This window comes from Nanorana parkeri, unplaced genomic scaffold, assembly GCF_000935625.1.
Source record: "Nanorana parkeri isolate BGI_ZX_2015 unplaced genomic scaffold, ASM93562v1 scaffold306, whole genome shotgun sequence".
Classification (NCBI taxonomy): Eukaryota; Metazoa; Chordata; class Amphibia; order Anura; family Dicroglossidae; genus Nanorana; species Nanorana parkeri.
Window position 1 is genome coordinate 1,425,749 of NW_017306574.1, and position 11,590 is coordinate 1,437,338.

At 47.0% G+C, this 11,590-nt stretch overlaps 1 protein-coding gene across 1 annotated transcript in view; it reads left to right on the top strand.

The window, feature by feature from the left end:
• Positions 1-8,167: 8,167 nt before the first annotated feature.
• GJA5 (gap junction protein alpha 5) overlaps positions 8,168-11,590 on the top strand; it is a 5,189-nt gene continuing 1,766 nt past the window's right edge. The window contains exon 1 of the mRNA XM_018557860.1: positions 8,168-8,218. The gene's annotated coding sequence lies outside the window, so the exon portion shown is untranslated. The remainder of the gene's footprint in view (positions 8,219-11,590) is intronic.

The window sequence follows — 11,590 nt, forward strand, 5'->3', positions numbered from 1 at the left end:
ACACACACACACACACACATTACTAGACATGTGCAATGACTAAAAATTTGTTTTGGATGAAATGAACGGAAACTAAAAATGTTTTCATTAGTTTTGTCAAACGAAACAAATGTTTATGCTATTTTGGATTTGGCCACCAGCGCATGCTGCCATGCTGGAGGCAGGGTGCATGACATCACTTACCGCACATGTCTGTTGGGGGGCACAATTTTCTGTTCTTGCCTCGGGCGCAAAAGGCGCCAGCTACAGCTCTGCGCGGTATACTGAGACGCCACAGCTGAAGCGGATCCCGACAATTATGCCGGGATCCGCCCAGCTGCGTGACTGACAGCTGGCTCTGCCTATCTAGAGGCAGAGCCAGCTGTACCCGCCCCGTCCCCGTCCGTTCCGCCAGTCGACCCGGCAGAGAGGTGAGCAAACGTCGGTATGTGTTCGCTCACCTCCCGATCTACTGAGCCGACCTGTGACAGTCTCATTGTCTGCGGGGTCACGGGGTCCTGGTGTTCCAACTTGAGTGCATGGAGGAGACACTGGACACGGAGGGGCACTGGAACTTGGGGAGCAAGGTGGTGTCTGAAGCACAGGGTGCAGATAAGTGTTGAAGGGCACACTCTCTGGCTGTGTCTCATCACTGTCTCCTCTGGCTGTCTCTCATCTCTCCTAGCTGTCCCTCTTTGCTCTCCTGGCTGTCTCTCCTCACTCTCTTCCTTGGCTGTCTCTCCCCACTCTCTCCTGGCTGTCTCTCCTCACTCTCTTCCTTGGCTGTCTCTCCCCACTCTCTCCTGGCTGTCTCTCCTCACTCTCTTCCTTGGCTGTCTCTACCCGCTCTCTCCTGGCTGTCTCTCCTCACTCTCTTCCTTGGCTGTCTCTCCCCGCTCTCTCCTGGCTGTCTCTCCCTGCTCTCTCTCCTGTCTGTCTTTCCTCACTCCTTCTCCTTGCTGTCTCTCCCCGCTCTCTCCTGGCTGTCTCTCCCTGCTCTCTCTCCTGGCTGCCTCTTCTAGCTCTCTCTTTCCTGGCTGTCTCTCCTCACTCTCCTGGCTGTCTTTCCTCGCTCTTTCTCCTGGATGTCTCTCCATGCTCTCTCTTCTAGCTATCTCTCCTCGCTCTCTCTCTCCTGGCTGTCTCTCCTCACTCTCTTCCTTGGCTGTCTCTCCCTGCTCTCTCCTGGCTGTCTCTCCTTACTCTCTTCCTTGGCTGTCTCTCCCCGCTCTCTCCTGGCTGTCTCTCCCTGCTCTCTCTCCTGTCTGTCTTTCCTCACTCCTTCTCCTGGCTGTCTCTCCTCGCTCTCTCTCTCCTGGCTGTCTCTCCTCTCTCTCTCTCCTGGCTGCCTCTTCTAGCTCTCTCTTTCCTGGCTATCTCTCCTCACTCTCCTGGCTGTCTTTCCTCGCTCTTTCTCCTGGATGTCTCTCCATGCTCTCTCTTCTAGCTATCTCTCCTCGCTGTCTCTCTCTCTCTCTCCTAGCTGCCTCTCCTCGCTCTCTCTGTCCTGGCTGCCGCATGGCCTTAGAGTATTCAGATTTCACTTGAAGAAAAGGTGGCAACCCTAGCTGCTTCTCGTCTGACCAACCAAAAGCACCCGACCCATGATGCTTTTAATCTGGCCCTGCGTCGATACAGTACAGTGAGTGAATGTTATCAGCCCAGGACAGAAAGTGTGTTACTGGAAATCCTCATCTCTATTAATCCTAAATCTGAGCTAGTAAAAATACCGGCCAAGTGTTTCCTGAGTAAAGTTCCTCGGAACAGAATTGTGCCTTTAATGAGCCAATCACAGCTCGTTCGCGTCCCATCAGAGAAATTAATCTTAGCAACTCCGTCATGCCAAGTATAGGTTAGAGCTCATGTGCTTTCCCACATATGGTGCTGGGTAGGCTGACGTGTGGTAGCATGATGCACAGTATACGGCTGAATCCTAATAAAGTGTGCACGGCTTTCATGTTTTTAGACTTCATCATCATAAAAACGTAAGTGCTGTTTATATTTGGTTTCCTTCTCGGGCCGTACAGTGGCTCAGACAGCTCTGCCAGTGAGTAAGTGGTATGAGAAGTGATGTGCCGCAGCTGTGTTTGGCATAGTTGTGGCCAGTGACAGTGGTGGCGGCGCATTCCAAGACTGGCACCTCTTACTCAGCACGGTCGTGTAAAGTTTCCCCGAAGTCATCGATCTGACGTCAGATCTCTAGAGACGCTCGCAGATACACATCTCTGTCCCCAGATTCACTCACCAGACCAAGGATGATCATATTCAAAGGGAGAGCATAACATAGCATGTGATCGAGAGAGTGGCGTCACCCGTGCCTAGGCAAGCGGGCTGCGAGAGCGAGGTGTAAGGTATCGTCCTCTCTATTTGTGTTTTATTTGTTTTTGTTTTTTTACCTTTTTTACAATGGGAGACCTAAGTGCATGCAAACCCTCATATTGATTTTCTTTTATGTGCTCCTTTTTATACCATCGAAAGCATTTTGTTTGGAAATACCTGTTGAAATCTTATGAACTGATAACTTCCTGTGCTTTCTGCCTGTGCCATATGGTCATTGTCGGGGCCGGATTAAGAGCATCATGGGCCCGGTGCTGTCGGTCAGATGGACAGGAAGCAGCAGAGCTGGCTCTCAAATTAGGTGGCTGCTTGCTCCTTGCTGGGGCCCTACAACTCCTCAGCGAGTGGCCACCTAATATGCCTGATTAGAGAGCCGATGGCGCCTCTGACTGATTGTGTTCAGCCCAGCCGGCCCAGATTCCCATCGGGCATACCGAGGCGGCCGGGCCCAGGGCAGGATTTCCCACAAGTCAGCAGGGTGTAGAGGGGCAGCAGGGGTATGAAATTCCTATCTCCCAATGTGCATGCAGTTCTGGGCGCCAGGCGGGTAGTTGTTTTATACCTTTAGCCCCGCTTTGGGCAAGCAGGGCTAAATGTACAGAGGGGAAGCCACCTCTTGTTTTGTACAAGTGATCCCGGTGATATTGCCGAGATCAATTGTATGCAGCCTGCAGGTCTGCCATTCTCCATGGGGGGGGGGTTGGCGGTTGGCGGGTAGGGGGGCGCATTGTGGAACCTGGCCTCGGGGCAGCAGAGAGAGTAAATCCGGCCCTGGCCGGGCCTACTATTTTTAGTAGTGGGCCTGGAGCTGGCACTCCAGTAGCCATTAGGAATATTCTGTATTCCTATCCTAGGGTGGCAACACTAGTCTGCAGTCACCCCAGGGCGGGAAGTGTGTTACTAGCAGGATCACCAGGTGACAATAAAGGGGAAAAAAGCCTGAAAAGAGAAAACTAATGCAGCCACCACATCAAAGTATTTGTTGGCTACAATATATAACCTTTGATGAGTTTAAAAAAGGTTTTATTGTAAAATGTATGAACGTGTGTGAAACATCATCTTGAAGCATATGGTGAAACTTGTGATGGCTCAATGCCATCAAAGCCAGACCCCAACTAACACTTTGAAATAGTTACAGCAATAGCTTTTTCTTTAAATCATTAAATTCTTAAATCATATGAATAAAAGCTGACCATTGAAACACTCCCCCCACCCCGGTCAGTGTAATATGGTTTGACCCAACTGTTACTGCCACTTTTGCTCAACAGCTTGGCCTGTTAAACGAAGTGGCTCTGTGACTCATTGCCAAGAACTCCTCACTCCTTGAAGCTTGGTCACAGTTCCAAGCTTTGTGTACTCATGATACTTCTACTGTCAGAGGCCGGGCCGAGCACTTATTTGTCACAATAATCTCCCGCCGGCCAAGGATGTTGATTATTCGGAGCAGGGAACGGGCTCTCTATGTAGAGAAAACATCACGAGGCACCTGAATATACAAGAAAGCTTATTTAATGAGGCAACCCCAAAGAGCCATGGTGAGATACAAGATCGAGAATGCCAACCCATCCCTTTAAAGGGAGACGATAGTGTATTTTCAGCGAGCATAGGCAGAGCAGATGAAGAGATTGTAGAGATACACTGTTATAACCCCCGTTATAACAGTGTATGACTTATAGTAGATGTAAACCCTAACTGGATGACATAACACAAGGGGGGGGATTCAATAAGACTTTGTTGACGCTTTTCTGGCGGTATGCTCCCTTTGAATGGTCCTGAGCTTAGCTCATGAAGCCTTTCAATAGTTTTGTTAGGAGTTCCGACACATATGACAGATTCAGGTAGTTCCTTTTTGTGCCGACACTTCCATAATGTGTCGCTATGGCTGCTACAATTTCAAAAATAATTACCACCATAACCAAACTGGAGGTAAATATTGGCTATGCTAAGTTGCCGTACAGAGACAAGCCACTAGTCAAAATGGGGCAGCTGTGTAGGACATGGTTGTCCTGGGAAGCTGTCATGGATGTGACAGGTCCCGCTCTGGGCTGCTCCGATGCTAGAACCTGACAACCAATGACCAACCCCATTAAGCTGCCAGCTGGGAGATTCCCCGGCCGGCAGCTGAATGTAAACAAAGGGGCCAGGGATTCTGGATGATGTCATTGCCCACATATGGTAATGACCATATTTGGTCAGTGGTGTCAGGCAGGAAGCTGTCATGAATGTGACAGGTTCTCACTCAGGGTTGGTTGATTGCTAGAACCTGTTGTAACGGCAACCGCCGTCACCGCTCACCTGGGAATCGGGGGGTACAGGGTTCTGCCTCACGGGACGGGCCGCCTGCGTTCCGGCAGGGTGCGCGCACATCTGCTTCCGGGTTCGGACGGCGGGTGCGTTCCACCTTGGCACGCGGAAGTGCTTCGTCTCGTTCGGCGGCTCCTCCCCCCGCCTCTTAGCCCTATATAAACGCCCCAGTGAGACAGTATGGCGTTCCAATATTGAAGACTGAACGCCTGCTGTCTCCTGGGACCCCCCATACCATCCAACACTGCTACCTTCTACAGAGGACCTTCAACGAACTCCACTTGGACCCCCAGCTCCTTCTGCTACTCCATTTAACCGCAAGTACCCTGGCATATTGCTCTCCATTGAGTTAAACTAACTGTGTGTACAGAGAAGCTGGATTAACTTGCATGCTCCATCTAGTGGTCCTTTTGGAGAATACAACTTTACCTCTAAACCATAGCTGTTATCGATACTAACCTAATTGACAACCTGAACCTTACATCTTCTATTATTGTTACATTTGATGGGGGTTATGCAGTAATAATCCCATCCATCCTTTTACTTCTGTTTATTTTGGCTGTGATGCTTGAACCCTAACTCCCCGTTAAGATTGGGAGTGAAACCAGGGTTCCGTCTGATTGGCCTCCGCAGTTGTGATCCACAAAACCCCAACCTCACACCAGGTGTTACATCTGTCACCCAATGATGTATCCCGACTCCATTCAGATGCCGGCCAAGAGATTTCCTGGCCGGCAGCTGAATGTGAACAAAGGGGCCGGGGATTCTGGATGATGTCATTGCCCAAATATAGCAATCACCATATTTGGTTAATGATGTCATCTAGGAAGCTGTCATGAATATGACAGGTTCCCACTCAGGGCTGGTTGATTGCTAGAACCTGTCACCCAATTATGTAGCCCCACTCCATTCAGCTGCCAGCCAGGAGATTCCCCATCCGGCAACGGAATGTAAACAAAGGGACCAGGGATTCTGGATGATGTAATTGCCCAAATATGGCATATTTGTTCAATTATGTCAGCCAACATCCTTGCCCCTTTGTTTACATTCCGTTGTCTGCAGTGGCAATCCAGCCCATTTAGCAGCTAAATGGGACCAGGGATGAGTAATTGGTTGCTAAAGCGCTGTCTTGAAAAAGTTGCTGACCAAAAATTAAGCTCTGTTACAGGACATGCAATGAGAGATAGATAGATAGATAGATAGATAGATAGATAGATAGATAGATAGATAGATAGATAGATAGAGATATGAAGTTGTCATATAGCTCGTGTAAGGCGTGTTCCCTTTCACAGAGTGTATATTAATGTATAATAAACCCCGGGTGATCTCATTTACGGTATGTGAGCTATAACTGTCCGCAGTGTTTATGAACGCAGTCACACAGCAGGGAAGAATTCTCTGGATGGAAGTTCATATACGATGAGATTACATTATAAGGGGTGAGATATATTTGTTGCTTGTATTATATTGGCTCCTTTTCTTTTCTTTTTATATTGATGGCCAATGTATTGAATTCCACTAGCGGGCATTCCAGAAGTCAAAACTGGTTTATTTGTTTGAGTATTGACTGCTCTTGTACTACCAAATCCAGCAGGAAAGGAATCCAGTGGGGGTGGGCAACCTCCCCTGCTGGATTCCTTTTCTACGACTGCCCAGGTGGGGGCAAATGCAGGAAAAAAGGGGATCCCAAACTGCATTGTAAAGTGGTACATGTTGTGCCGCCAGCACAAAAACTGAGAACAGTCACAGCAGGGGGCCATGTGACTGCTTACAAAAAGTGATATAAGGGCCAGTCCGATGACATCACAAGTCCTTCCTCTTCTCCCCGGCAGTGACAGTGGACGGCCCTGTTCAGTACTCAGTGCACAGAACAGTGATCTCCCAATGAGTGCAAACGTTTTCTGACCCCTGGCCACTGTTGATGACGCACCACCAGGGGGCAGCTCAATGACAACCTAGACTCAAAGGTTAAATGAAGATGAAGACTGGGGACATCTAGTGGCAGAAAGGAAGTACTGCGGGGGGCAGCTCTTGATTGAAGCTAAGTATTGCAGCTGCTCTTTTTTACTTTGCAAGGCTATTCATTTATTTAATAATATAGTCAGAGGGGGCACTAAAAAAGGCTTAACCTTGTAACATTTGTTTGTTTGTTTTTGTTTATATACAAGAAATTTGGACTAGCTATTATTGCAAAATCTCAGCATTTTGCCAAAATGCAGCAGAGTCAGCTGGGTAGGCAGAATGAGGTTCTTTTAATGTTGGAATGATCTTTAAATGGTTTTGGAAACTCTTTTAACCCTTTTGCTGCCAAGGCTTTTTTTGCACACATTTTAATCCACATTTTAGACCTGCAAATTACATAAAATCCCAAACTTGATATATTTTAAGGATGCAAAGACCCTGTAGAATAAAATGGTAGCAGTTGCAAATTTTTACTTAGTGCAACTCTTTATCAAACCCCAAAAAATTAGTAAAACATGCACTTAAGTTGATTTTAGTGCCCAAAAACATAATATAGTACCCATTTATTTATAAACTATAAAAGATGAGGTTCCCAGGTGGGCCTGCAGGAGGAGCAGCAGAGCCCAGGAAGCAAGGCAGGGGTGTCGGGTGGGGGGTGCACACTGCACCGGCCCTCTGAAGCGATCTGGTGGCAGCTCAGCTGCCAGGATCGCTTCCAGTTTAAAGCCGACTGTGGGCTTTACACATGTAAACTGGACAGCTATAGCGGCCTGGGAGTCTGTTTAAAGAGGCCCGCTGCCATCGACGTATGCAGAGGGGTAGTCGCTCAGCACAGCGGCAGTACAGGACCCAGAAGATCGCTGTAGAGGTTCCCTGTGGCGCTACTAGTTATAAGATACAAATAGTTACATTGGGCCAAGATGGACAAATGTATGTAAGCCTACATAAGCAGCTCAGTGAGCAAAACTGAAAGTTTCTGCTTTAGCAAAATCACCAAAATTATCCCAAACTCTACCTGCACTCAGGGTCAGATTTACTCTCTCTGCTGCTCCAAGGCCAGGTTCCTTAATGTGCCCCCCCTGCCCGCCAAATTTCCCCCCAGATGGCAGGGCGGCAGGTTTGGTTTAAATTTTTTTTTTTTACTTTATTATCCCTTGTACAGAACGAGCGCCGGCTTCCCCGCTCTACATTTAACCCTGCTTGTCCCAAACTGCATGTCCCGGGCGTCGGGAGATAGGTATTCCACACCCCTGCTGACCCTCTACTCCCTGCTGTCCCAAGGCCGGGCCTCTGTGGCCTTGTGGGGAATCCGGGCCTGGGTATTCCACACCCCTGGTACCCCTCTGCCCCCTGCTGCCCCAAGGCAGGGCCTCGGTTGGCCTTGTGGGAAATCCATCCCGGCCTGCACTCCTGCCCCAAGTGTTCACAGAAAGTTAACAGGGTTAGCTGACATCATTTTAGTTTTTCTCTGAAATCTTCAGATATCAAAGAGAAAGTCGGTTTTAGTTCTTTAAAACTCTGACCAATTTTCTTTATTTTCTCGTCATCAGGCAAGTCCGTTGCGCCCTAAAAAGATCCACAAGAGGCTCGGGACACAGGGGACATGAGCGTAGAGGAGAACAATGATTAATCTGTGGTAAGCATCATCATAATCAGCTGATGAGATCACGAGACAAGCGTGGAGGAAATGCAACAAATCTTCAGCAATGCACAATATATAAAATCTAATCTGACCAAAGTGCCCAGGGGGAAAAGTCACACATATGGTACAAAAAAATGGAATCTTTGTGCTGCTGCTAAAGTTACATTTATGAAAATGATTAAATGTATATAATGGGCAAGAAAATCACATTTTCCCACTGATTCTTAAAAGAACCAATGCATTCGAGCTGCTAGATTAAATTATTCCAGTTTTACTAATTATTTATAGGCTTAAGATAAACACTGCTTTGTCCGTCTCTAGATTTTTGTGCTGGCCAAAACTGCCCGTGAAAGGGTTTTTGGACGTTTTTTATTTATTGTCATTTTTCAATCATTTGTATTAAATGGCTGTTTTATAATATTTTAATACAAGGTGCTTCAAGACACTCCACTTTAAACCGTGCTGGGCTTTCTAACAAAAAAGCCCAACACTAACTGCAAGTTTACTTGCCCAAGTGCCTGCATGCTTGTTGACACCCTGTTTAAACCTATGATGAAGTTCCTTGGAGGAATAAAGTAGAGGGTATGTCCCTCCTTTGAATCATTCAGCAGCCTATGTAATCTTATCTCTCCTGCTGTTTAAATCTATTGACAACACAGCTGTAGATCAGTCTACAGAACTCATCTCTTGCCTTCAGTTTGCCAACCTCTGCTCACAAATGGAAAATATGAGCATTCATGTGAATTAGGGCAACAGATACTTTTATTAGTCAGTGAAACTTGGTGTAGGCGCAGATGGCGCACAGGTTCTTGCATGGGAGTGTCAACTTGAAAACTACCATCTGATACGTTCCCTAAAGTAGGCATTCCAAACATGCGTCACCTTCCCTATGGCCCACTGAATGTCCTCTCTGCTTGCTGAAGGTGGGTGGGCAGGCAGGCAGGAAGATGGATCTGTACAATGAGGGTGTCAGTGGGCTTGGGAGCGAGTGAGAGTTGGTGGGTGAGCAAAATAGTGGAGTGGGTCTGCAGGCAGTGAGTGGCAAGTAATGACCAAGTGGGGGGGGGGGGTGAGACATCTATTCTCTGCCACATACAATGGTGTTTTAACACCTCTCTCTGAGCAGGTTAATAACCTCCTAGATCCAATTAGGCAAATGCAGTCAACACTTGGTTGCGATTAACAGATTATGTGGATTGGAGCGACATTCACCATATTTATTCCCAGATCATTTTTGTACAAGTCATTCTGAATTGAGAAAGCTGGTCGGATGACCAGTGAAATGTCTGCAATAAACATACAGCAAGTCCACTTGCCTTGACTTATTTTTTTACAGATATAAATATAGAGCAGGTACAATAGCCAGCTGTAGTGATGATGGCAAGTGCAGGCTTTTGCATGTATGTGTGAGAGAAGCTGCCTCAGCATGACCTTGCCACCCTTGTCACTTGTGTGAAGGTAATGGGTGGGCATGTTTAATAAGAAGTTAATTCACCCTTTACATCTGTCAAAGTGTGACTTGCACATAAAGTTGTGACTGTCCTTGTGGCCTATTCTTTGGACTTGGGTTTGAAAAGTCCCCTTATAAAAGACAGACCCGGAGAGACTGAGCGGAGGGGCTACATGACTGGGGGGAGGAATAGTCCCGGGAGAAGGAGTTAAAATAAAATGGGGATAGCTGATTGGACGTTGGCTTCAGGTGTCCGGGAGGAGCCGCGCGGGAAGGAGCTGCAAGGGCTGAGGGACGTCCTTTCTGAAAAATCGACAAAGGAAGCAGGTTGTCCCACCCTCCCTCCCTGAATGTTGTGGTTATGTGGGTTGCGGGGTTCTTTTTGTCACATCAGCTTGGTGGGTTAGGGGGTCTTTGGGGGGTCTACACAATCGGAGTTGATTACAAAAATGGGGGGCCATCAGCTAGTATGGGTGCTTCCCCCTGTTGGTATCCAGATTTGTAGGGGGCGGGCCTGGCTCCTTGGGAACCTGGAAGTAGTAATGGTCCTCGAGCTGGTTGTAGTGTGGCTGGGGACATGGGTGGAGCGTTAGGAGAGGCCTTTTTGGGCTGTTGGGCACCCAAAGACCCCTTCTCAGGTCAACAATCGTTGAGAGTATTATTTGTGTATATTATTTGGTTTATTACTTTGGTTATTGTTAAAGTTGTTTGGTTTAATAAAAGGGCTGCTGTGGCCGTTAAAATCCATGTCGCGCAGTCCGTGTGTTTATTGGGGTTTCAACAGAGGGACGAAAATTGACGAATCCATCAGTCAAGACTCTTTGCTTTACCATTTATTGTTGAGCATTTGGATTTTAAGTCTTAGAAATAAAAACTAAAGAGAAAAATTAAAGAATTTAAATCAGAAGAATAATCGTGGCGCCAGGCGAACAAGTACCGAATAGGTTGTATGTAGTAGTTGTTGTTAGATTCAACATGACTTGTGAAGTAACGATGAGGGTTTTTTACCAATCATTCAAAAGGCTTCCTGAGTTTGAACCGGGAAATCCACTTGGACGAGCACTGAATGTCTTCAACATTAGAGAACAAGTGTAATGTGACTATTATTAGCTATATTATGATTTGAATAACGGAATGTCTACATATTCATAGTATCTACCTTTTTATGTGGAATTATATCATGTTCAATTAAGTAAGGCTATATGTAGGGATGCACCGATAAGTGCCATTTTCCTGCCGATACATCGGTGCATCTGTGATTTCTTTCCTCCCCGCTGGGCGCTGCTCTGTGTCCCAGCAGGGAGGAGAGAAACTGTGATAGCCGGCCGACCGCTGCGGGAGGAGAGCACTGTGAGCGGCCGGCGTCTCTCCTCCCACACTGCTCAGCCTCCTATCACAGCGGTGTGTGGGCGGAGACAGGCCGCGCTGTCACAGGAGGCTGAGCTCTCCACCCTACACCGCTCGGTCAGCCTCCTGTGACAGCGTGTCAGAGAGGAGAGCGGGTACAAACACTCAGTGATCAGTGATCGCTGAGTGTTTGTAGATAATTGAGGACCTGGTATGTTGGCTATATCCTCAATTATGAATGAATGGGAAGTGATCTACATCACCTCCTGTCCATTCATGATTGTGGTTATATTAATCACACAATGTTCTCATGTAATGAATGATCGGGAACACTCAGTATAGAGGATTCCTGTTCATTGATAACAGGGGACACAGAAAAAGAGATTGAGCACTTTGTCCTCAATCTCTTTTTCTGCTTTAAAAGGGAAATATCAGGAGTCTGTTTGGACCCCTGATATTTCCAAGGAGCCCCTAAAAGTAAAGTCAAAAATAAAAATATTTAATAAAAAATGAATTAATAAATAAAAATAAATATAAAAAAATTAAAAAGTTTATAAACAATAAAATAT